Source organism: Chrysochloris asiatica, unplaced genomic scaffold (assembly GCF_000296735.1).
Source record: "Chrysochloris asiatica unplaced genomic scaffold, ChrAsi1.0 scaffold00076, whole genome shotgun sequence".
Lineage (NCBI taxonomy): Eukaryota > Metazoa > Chordata > Mammalia > Afrosoricida > Chrysochloridae > Chrysochloris > Chrysochloris asiatica.
Genome location: NW_006408594.1, coordinates 8350424 through 8358840, shown reverse-complemented (window position 1 = coordinate 8358840; position 8417 = coordinate 8350424).

Here is an 8417-nt window from a genome sequence, read left to right as displayed (position 1 = left end):
TGGCCTCAGGTGTAGCGGCGGTAGTGAGGTTGGCCCAGGATCGAACATTGTTTCGTTCTGCTGTGCATGGGGTCGCTATGAGTTGGTTCCGACTCGATGGCACCTGACAACAACAAAGCCAAGGCCATAAAAGTTCCAAAGGCAGCTTTTCTGGGATTCCGCAAAGAGGCTCTGGAGACAATCCACCCAAGGAATTCACTTAAAATAGATTGGCGAATTCTGGAGTATTGTTCAAGGAATAATAGTGACAACCTCCTCAAACTGTCCCCAGGTGTAATCCATTAACCCAGATGTCTTCCTTCCTCCTGAGAGCTTAAGCCAGGTAGCTGAAACAGCTTGACTCTCTTCAGACCTTTTAAATCCTTTTCACCTTTACCCATTAGAGATTAAGTGCTATAGGTATGTTAATTAGCCTTGAGAAATCTCAAGTCGCTGCCTTAGGATTTAAGCCAAAAAGGTAATTTATAATAGTTTGCTTGAATTTTTGGAAAATTAAGAATGTTAGATTATTAAGACAATTTACGATGTATATTTTAGAATTTGTCCCTGTAAATCATTGTGTCCTGTTTTGAACGATTAATCACATTTCATTTCTGTACCCGGTCTTAATAATCCCCTTCTTCCTTTGTGTAAAATCCCTCTCTGAAATAAGAAACAGATACATATTGAATCCTGCATGCATTACTGCTTGCAGGGCCAAGCTTTACAGCCATGCTGCTTGTCATGCAGGGTTTGTCTGCCAGTTTTGCATCCACTCTGGTCTCGGAGTATTTCTTCGTCTCTCTTGTCGTGTCTTTGTGTATATTATATCTCTTTTGCCGCCAGATCTCCCTACTTTGTGAACCAAACTTCCCTGTCGAGGCAGGTTCCCGACACAAACTTACCCTGCAGTCCTGTGCTTCAGTCCACTGCCCCACACCAGGACTGAAAACCCCATAGAAAACAGATCTATTTTGACACACGGGGTCACCATGAATTGGAATACACTAGACAGCAACAGGTGGAAGTGGTGTGAGTATTAATTATTACTTTGGATTTTTGCTGAATGGCTTCTGCAACCAGTACTGAACTCTACCATTGTAGTTCTTCTCATGTAGCCAGGTACAATCATTCAACAGATGGTCATGACTGTTGCAACAACATTGTGTTTATAAAAACATCCTGGCAACTAGATTTGGCCCATGGACTTTCGTGTGCCCTTTCCTTACCCAGAATCATTCAGAGACACTCATCTCTTTTAGTAAGACACCCCAGACCTTTTATAATCAGAACCCCTGCATTCAATTAGTTAATTGGTACCTGCCCCCCACTACAGTTACATGAATTTTTCCATGTAACCTTAAAAACACTATGACCTGTCATAACACTGTCTTCATATATGTTGTACACCTTCTCTGATTGTGTTTGGTATCATCTACTCCTTTAATGACCAATGACATCCCTCTGTGTTCTTCAAGCTCAACTATTAGCTCATGTGTGTTGTGTTTTTTATTTGTTTTTTTAACTCTCCAATAAAGTGTCTGTTGCTACTTTCCTCTCATATGCAGTGTTATTAAACAACAACAACAAAAATCACACCTGATTGTTTGAAATGCTGGTGATTTCTCTATCCTTTCCCAGCAGTGTCTGAATTAATCAAAACAGGAACCATATCTTTATTCCTCTCTGGATCCCTCTTCAAGCACTAAGGGATCTCTGATGCATGAAGCAGTAGGTGACAGTGGGCTAAAAAGAAAGAGCCATGGTTGTACAATGATTAAGAACTTGGCAGCTAACCAAAAAGTTGCCGGTTTGAACCTGCCCAGCAGGATAAAGACCAAGCAATTGCTCCATCAAAGATTACAGTCTAGGAAACCCTAGCCTAGATCTTTTTCATTAGCACTTAGTCAAGGGTGTGCTCCAAGAGAGTAAATGGGGCGATGGTGGTCCTCCATGGCAGCTGGGTAGTCATCAACAGTCTAATTAAATTCATTAAGTCAAAATTGGCAGTTCTACTTTGTCTTCTGGGATTATGTGAGTTAAATATCAACTTGAGGACTCCTAACAACAATAGGTTTCCAGGGGCTAACCATTCAGACGTAGTCTGTCTCTCCTGCTTCCTAGTCTATCTTATTCTGGAAGCTCAATTGAAACCTGTCCACCATGGGTGATCCCATTAGTATTTAAAATACCAGTTGCATAGCTTCCAACATCATAGCAATGCACAAGTCACCACCATACAACGAACTGAGAAATGAGTGGTGATGGAGAGAGCTATAATGGGGAAAAAGATAGATGTTATCAGGAAGGTTTTCAGCAGTCCATTGAGTATTCCGGGGTTTAGGATCAAGCTCTAATGATAGCAGGAGTATTACTAAAGAGTCAGTGAAAAATGAAGACAGAATGACAGAAACAAAGAGAAAGGAAGAGATCCCCAGGTTCTAACTACAGATGTCACTATCTTGGACATCAGAACTTAATCACTATTCTATTCTTCCATCCTTGGATATCACTGACTCTTAACTTCAGTGCCACTGCCGCTATCTGGACTAATAGTCAACAAAACAGAAGACTACAGCATCTTGTTGTTGTTGTTAGGTACTATCGAGTCAGTATAGACTCATAGCACCCCTGTCCACAACACAATGAAACACCACGTGGTCCATCACCAATCCCACAATTGTTGTTACACCTGAGCCTATTGCTGCAACCACTATGCCAATCCATCTAGTTAGGATCTTCGTCTTTTTTTCTGACTCCACTTCAACAAACATGATAGCCTTTTTCCATGGATTGGTCCCTACTGACAACATATTTGAAGTATGAGAGACAAAGTTTTGCCATTCTGGCTTCAAAGGAGCATTCTGTACTTCTTCCAACACAGATTTGTTTGCAATTTTGTCGGTCCATGGTAATTTTAATATTCTCCTCCAACACCATAATTCAAATGCATCAATTCTTCTACGATATTCCTTATTCATTGTACAATTTTCACATGCATACGAAGCTATTGAAAATACCATGGCTTAGGTCAGGTGAACTTTAGTCCTTAAATGTCAGTCCTTAAACACTGTTGCTCTTGAACACTTTAAGGAGATCTTGTGCAACAGGTTTGCCTAATGCAAAATGTTGTTTGATTTCATGACTGCTACTTCTATGAGTGTTGATAGTGCATCAAAGCAAAAGGAAGTCTTTGACAACTTCAATCTCTTCTCCGTTTATATTGATGTTGTTTATTGGTACGGTGGTGAGGATTTTTCTTTTCTTTACTTTGAGGTGAAATGCCTACTGAAGGCTGTGGTCTTTGATCTTCATCAGTAAGAATTTCAAGTCCTCTTCACTTTCAGCAAACAAAATTGTAGCATCCACATATTATTGGGTGTTAATGAGTCTTTCTCCAATCCTGATGCCATGTTTTTCTTCATATAATCCAACTTCTTGGATTAGTTGCTCAGCGTACAGATTGAATAAGTATGGTGAAAGAATACAACCCCTGTGCACACTTTTGCTAATTTTAAACCTTTCGGTGTTCCCTTATTCTTTTCAAACAACTGCCTCTTGGCTTATGTACAAGTTCCTCATGAGCACAATTAAGTTTTCCAGAATACTCATTTTCTTCAATATTTTCCATAGCTTGTCATGATCCACACAATCGAAAACCTTTGTGTAGTCAATAAAGCACAAGTAAACATCTCTCTGGTATGGAGCCAAAAAAATATAAGCACTCAACCTCTAGGTAGGTTTGAACTGCAAGTTTGGCAGTTCAAACTCACCAGCTGCTCCTTGGAAACCCTATACAAGGTCACTGTGAATCAGAACAGATTTGATGGCATTTAACAACAACAACATTGAAACATCTTTCTGGTATTCTCTGCTTTCAGCCAAAATCCATCTGACATCAGCAATGATTTTCCTTGTTCTATGTCTTCTTGTGAATCTGGCTTGAACCTCTGGCAGTTCTCCATCAATGTATGTTTACATTTGTTTTTGTATTATATTTAGTAAAATTTTGCTTGCATACGTTAGTGATATTGTCCAATGATTTCTGCATTCCATGAGGTCACGTCTCTTTGTAATGGGCAAAAATATGGATCTCTTCCAGTCAGTTGGCCAGCAGCAAATTTGATGCAATCAAGGTAGAACCCACACCTTGGAACCTTCTAGAAATGATCTTCTTCTAGGACAATGCACTTCATGTGCAGCCATCATCCCTCTGTCAGTGGAGGCTTGCATATAGCTATGATGCTCAACGGGCTTCATTGGAGAGTCTAGATTATGTTGGACTCAGAAAAAAATGCTTGGTGATCTACTTCTGTGAATCTGTCACTGAAAATCTACGGATAACAAGAGTCCAATTGACAACTGATTATGGAGATGGTGCAGGATCAGGTAGCATTTCATTCTGTTGAGTACCAAGTTATGATGTGTCAAGGATTGACTTCAATGGCACTTATTAACAACAACAACAACAACAACAAGGTTGACCAGGAGTTTCTGGGTGGTACAGTGATTCAAGTCCATTCAAAGGCATCTCAGAAAAAAATGCCCTGATCATTTGCTTCTGAAAAATCATGCATTGAAACTCCTAGGTGATACAGTTCTGCTTTGATACACGTAGTGTCTCCATGACTTGACAACAACTGGTGGTGGTGGTGGTTATGTGCCGTGGAGTAGGAACCGACTGATAGCGACCCTGTACAGGGTTTCTGAGGCTTTAAATCTTTATGGGAGCAGAAAGCCTCATCTTTTTCCCACAGAACAGCTGGTAGTTTCGAACTGCTGACCTTGTGGCTCGCAGCCCAATTCGTAACCACTACGCTACCAGAGCTTCTTTGACAACAACTAGTTACAGGTTATTTTGCCATTAACATCCTTTCCTTTCCTCTGAACATGTGCTACCAATTCATCCTTTGAAATGAACAATGTAGTCTTTTCACTGTTTTTACATTGAGATTCTTCGTCACTTCATTCTTTATTCCTTAATATTCTCCCCTTGTATACCATTCAGAACCTTGTTCTAACTAAAGCTTTTGTGTTCTGAGGTTAGAATTTGGCCCTTAACTGTGCCTCCCACACTAAGAACAAATACTGGCTGCCTTCCAGGGAAGAGAGGATTTACCGATTCAGCAACCCATCCTTTCTTTTCTTTCTCTTTTTAAGACAGAAAGATCCACAGAACACTTGAGTCCCTAGTAGTCTGTGACCATGAGGTTTGTTGTTGTTGTTAAGAGCTGTGGAGTCATTTCCAACCTATAGCAACTCTCTATAGGGTTTCCAAGGAGTGGCTGGTGAGCTTGAACCACTGACCTTGTGGTTCAAATGACTTTAAAGTCCAGAGCAGTAGCCCACAGCACTCCATGAGGTAGGGGAGATCAAATTACTTTGTCAGTAACCCAAGGAGGACAGAGCTGTGGCTCCCTGAGTCTTATCAACAGAAAAATGATTACAACATTTTAATTTTCTATAAAAAATGTAATGCAAGGGGAAAAATGTAAGTTACATTGTTAAATTAAATTAGCCAAATATTCTAAAAGTTGATCCTTGGAGAAACTTTATCTCCACTGCATAGTCGAACATATCAACTATGGGGGTGCCTAGCAATGTCTGCGTGGCACAGATTCAATTTGTTCTTGTGTAGACAATATTGTTTGGTACAAGGAACACAGTTCATATTTTAGTGAACACAATTACACATTGTGAAGATGATTTCTGAGTTTTTGGAGCTCTTTGAGATAGCCAATATTCTGTTTCTCACAGACTCCTGTTTGAGACAGAACCAGCCCTATCTGCTCAGTTGCTGGGGCTTGGTAAATAGCTGGGGAAGAGTGAATTGGGGAAAGCAAACATACTCCAGTGTCCCAAGGTAAAAGTAAAGGCAAGGCTCTCTGGTAGTTTATTCCTTTTTCCTTGATAGAATTGGCATTTCTGAAAGTTTGGACTGAACAGTTTGTGGAACTGCTGACATGGACTAGTGTGTCACAGCCATACCATTGCTGTTGAATCAATTCCAACTCCTAATGATGTTATAGAACAAAGTAGAACTGCCCCATTGGGTTTCCAAGAATGCAATTTGTATGAAAACATACTGCCTCATCTTTCTCATGTGGTGCGGCTGATGGAATTGAAACTGCAAGCTTTCAGTTAGCAGCTGAGTTCTTAACCACTGTGCCACTATGATTCCTTTTTTCTCTAAAACAATCTTTTGTGTCATTTTAGGGAATAGTTTTCACTCACTTTGTATAAGCACAAACATACTCACTTATCTACAACTCTAATACCAACATTTGGAATAATGAGATCATGTCATAGTTGTTGGTGTTGTTAGGTGCCATTGAGTTGGTCCCAACTCATATTTACCCAATGTATAATAGAATGAAACACTGCCCAGATCTGCACCATCCTCACAATTGCCATTATGTTTGAAGTCATTGTTGCTGCCACTATGTCAATTTATCTTGTCGAGGATCTTCCTCTTTTCCCTGATCTTCCACTTTACCAAGAGTGATGTCCTTCTCTAGGAACTGGTCCCTCCTGACAGTATGTGCAAAGTATGAGAGATGACATCTCACCATCATTGCTTACAAGGAAAACCTGCTATATGTGCTTCAAAACAGATTTGTTCGTTTTTTGGCAGTCTACGGTATATTCAGTATTCTTAACCTACACCATAATTCAAATGCATCTGTTCTTCTCTGGTCTTATTTATTTGTTGTCCAGTTTTTGTATGCATGTGAGATGATTGAAAATACCTGTTCCATCTTTCACATCATTCCTGTTATAATATAATGTTGTTGTTAAGTACAGTGGAGTCAGTTCCAACTCATAGTGACCCTGCACAGGCCTTCCGAGGCTGTTAATCTTTACGGGAGCAGAGCACCTCATCTTTCTCCTGCGGAATGGCTGGTAGTTTCTCATTGCTGACCTTGAGGTTAGCAGCCCGATTCGTAACCACTATGCTATCAGAGCGCCTTTATAACACTATATATAATAAATATCGAGGTTAAAAATGAGCTCATTGTAGTTTTGGATTTCTAGTTCAGTTACTTACTAGAATGGCAATTTGAGCAACTTACTACTCCCTCAAAACCTCATTTTTCTCTCATAGTAAGCTAGTGATCATAACAGTACCTACCTCATAAAGTTATTATTCATAGTGTTGAGCTGAATAAATATATTAATCCATCGAAAACATTGGCATAGTATGATACATGATAAGCACTGGATAACTGTGGGCTGCTATTCATTAATTGGAATCTTGGTGTAGCAAAGTAGGATAAGCACTGGACTGCTAACAGCAAAGTCAGCAGTTCAAACCCCCCAGCTGCTCCTTGGAAACCCTAGGCATGGTTGCTATGAAACAGAACCAACTCAATGATACTTAGTAATAACAACAACATTCATCATTTATTACGCACAAAATGAGGCACTTGTACACTAAGTGTCCTGAAAGTTCCAACCTTCACCAATTCAAGCAACATTCCAGTGCTGAAAATTTAAAAATATTCTGATATGGCCCTAGCCCTCTGGGAGCTCACCATACAGCAGAGGAGACATGAACAAAGCAATGGGATTAAAACTCTACAGCATCAGTGTAGGTGGATGTCTATTTTGGGGAACGGAGACAGTGTTGTGTTCTAGTTGGTTGTAATGCCTGGAGAGGCTTCCCAGAGGAAAAAGCACTTGAGGTAAGTCTAGACAGATGGCTTCCAGAGAATAGAAAAAAGAGAATTTCAGGCAGTACATAAAGAGCAAAAGCAAGGTGCCTTGTATATACATTGCAATATTAAATGTGATAGTACAATATTCTACAAATATGTTTAGGTGTAAATTAGTTTAAAAACAAAACAAAAAGCCAGGGTGGGGTTTTTCTCTGAGGAGTGCATACCATTACAAGTAATAGCCAGCATGACCCTGTTGTCCACAGATATTTCCAATCTCCCCAATTTTTCTTGCCTTAGTTATATTCCTGATCTGGATTCTAGTACCCCAGACCCCCTTCCCAACCTAAGATATGTTCTCAGTTTGCAGGTGATGTAAAACTTAGCATACTAATGCAAAAGATGACAGAGTAAAAATTCAAAATGATCTTGATCATTTGGAATGTTACAGTGAAAGTAGTGAAATAAGGGTAAAGAGGAAGACATGACTTCAGGCTTAAAAATTCAGAACTCTAAGGAAACTTTTGGAAGTGATAGGTACATACATATGTCAGAACTTACCACATAGTACATTTTGAATGTGTGCAGTTAATTGTCAGTTATATAAGGTTGTTTAATTCATGCTGCACATATTTCACATTCTGATTCTTATGGATATTTGCATCTGTTAATTCTCCTTTTGACACATTCCACATCAGCAATGAAGGCCCTGAAAGCTTTATTTCATCCACAGCATTAAGATAAACTCTACTCTGAGGACTTGTTTGTTTTTTTTTTTTT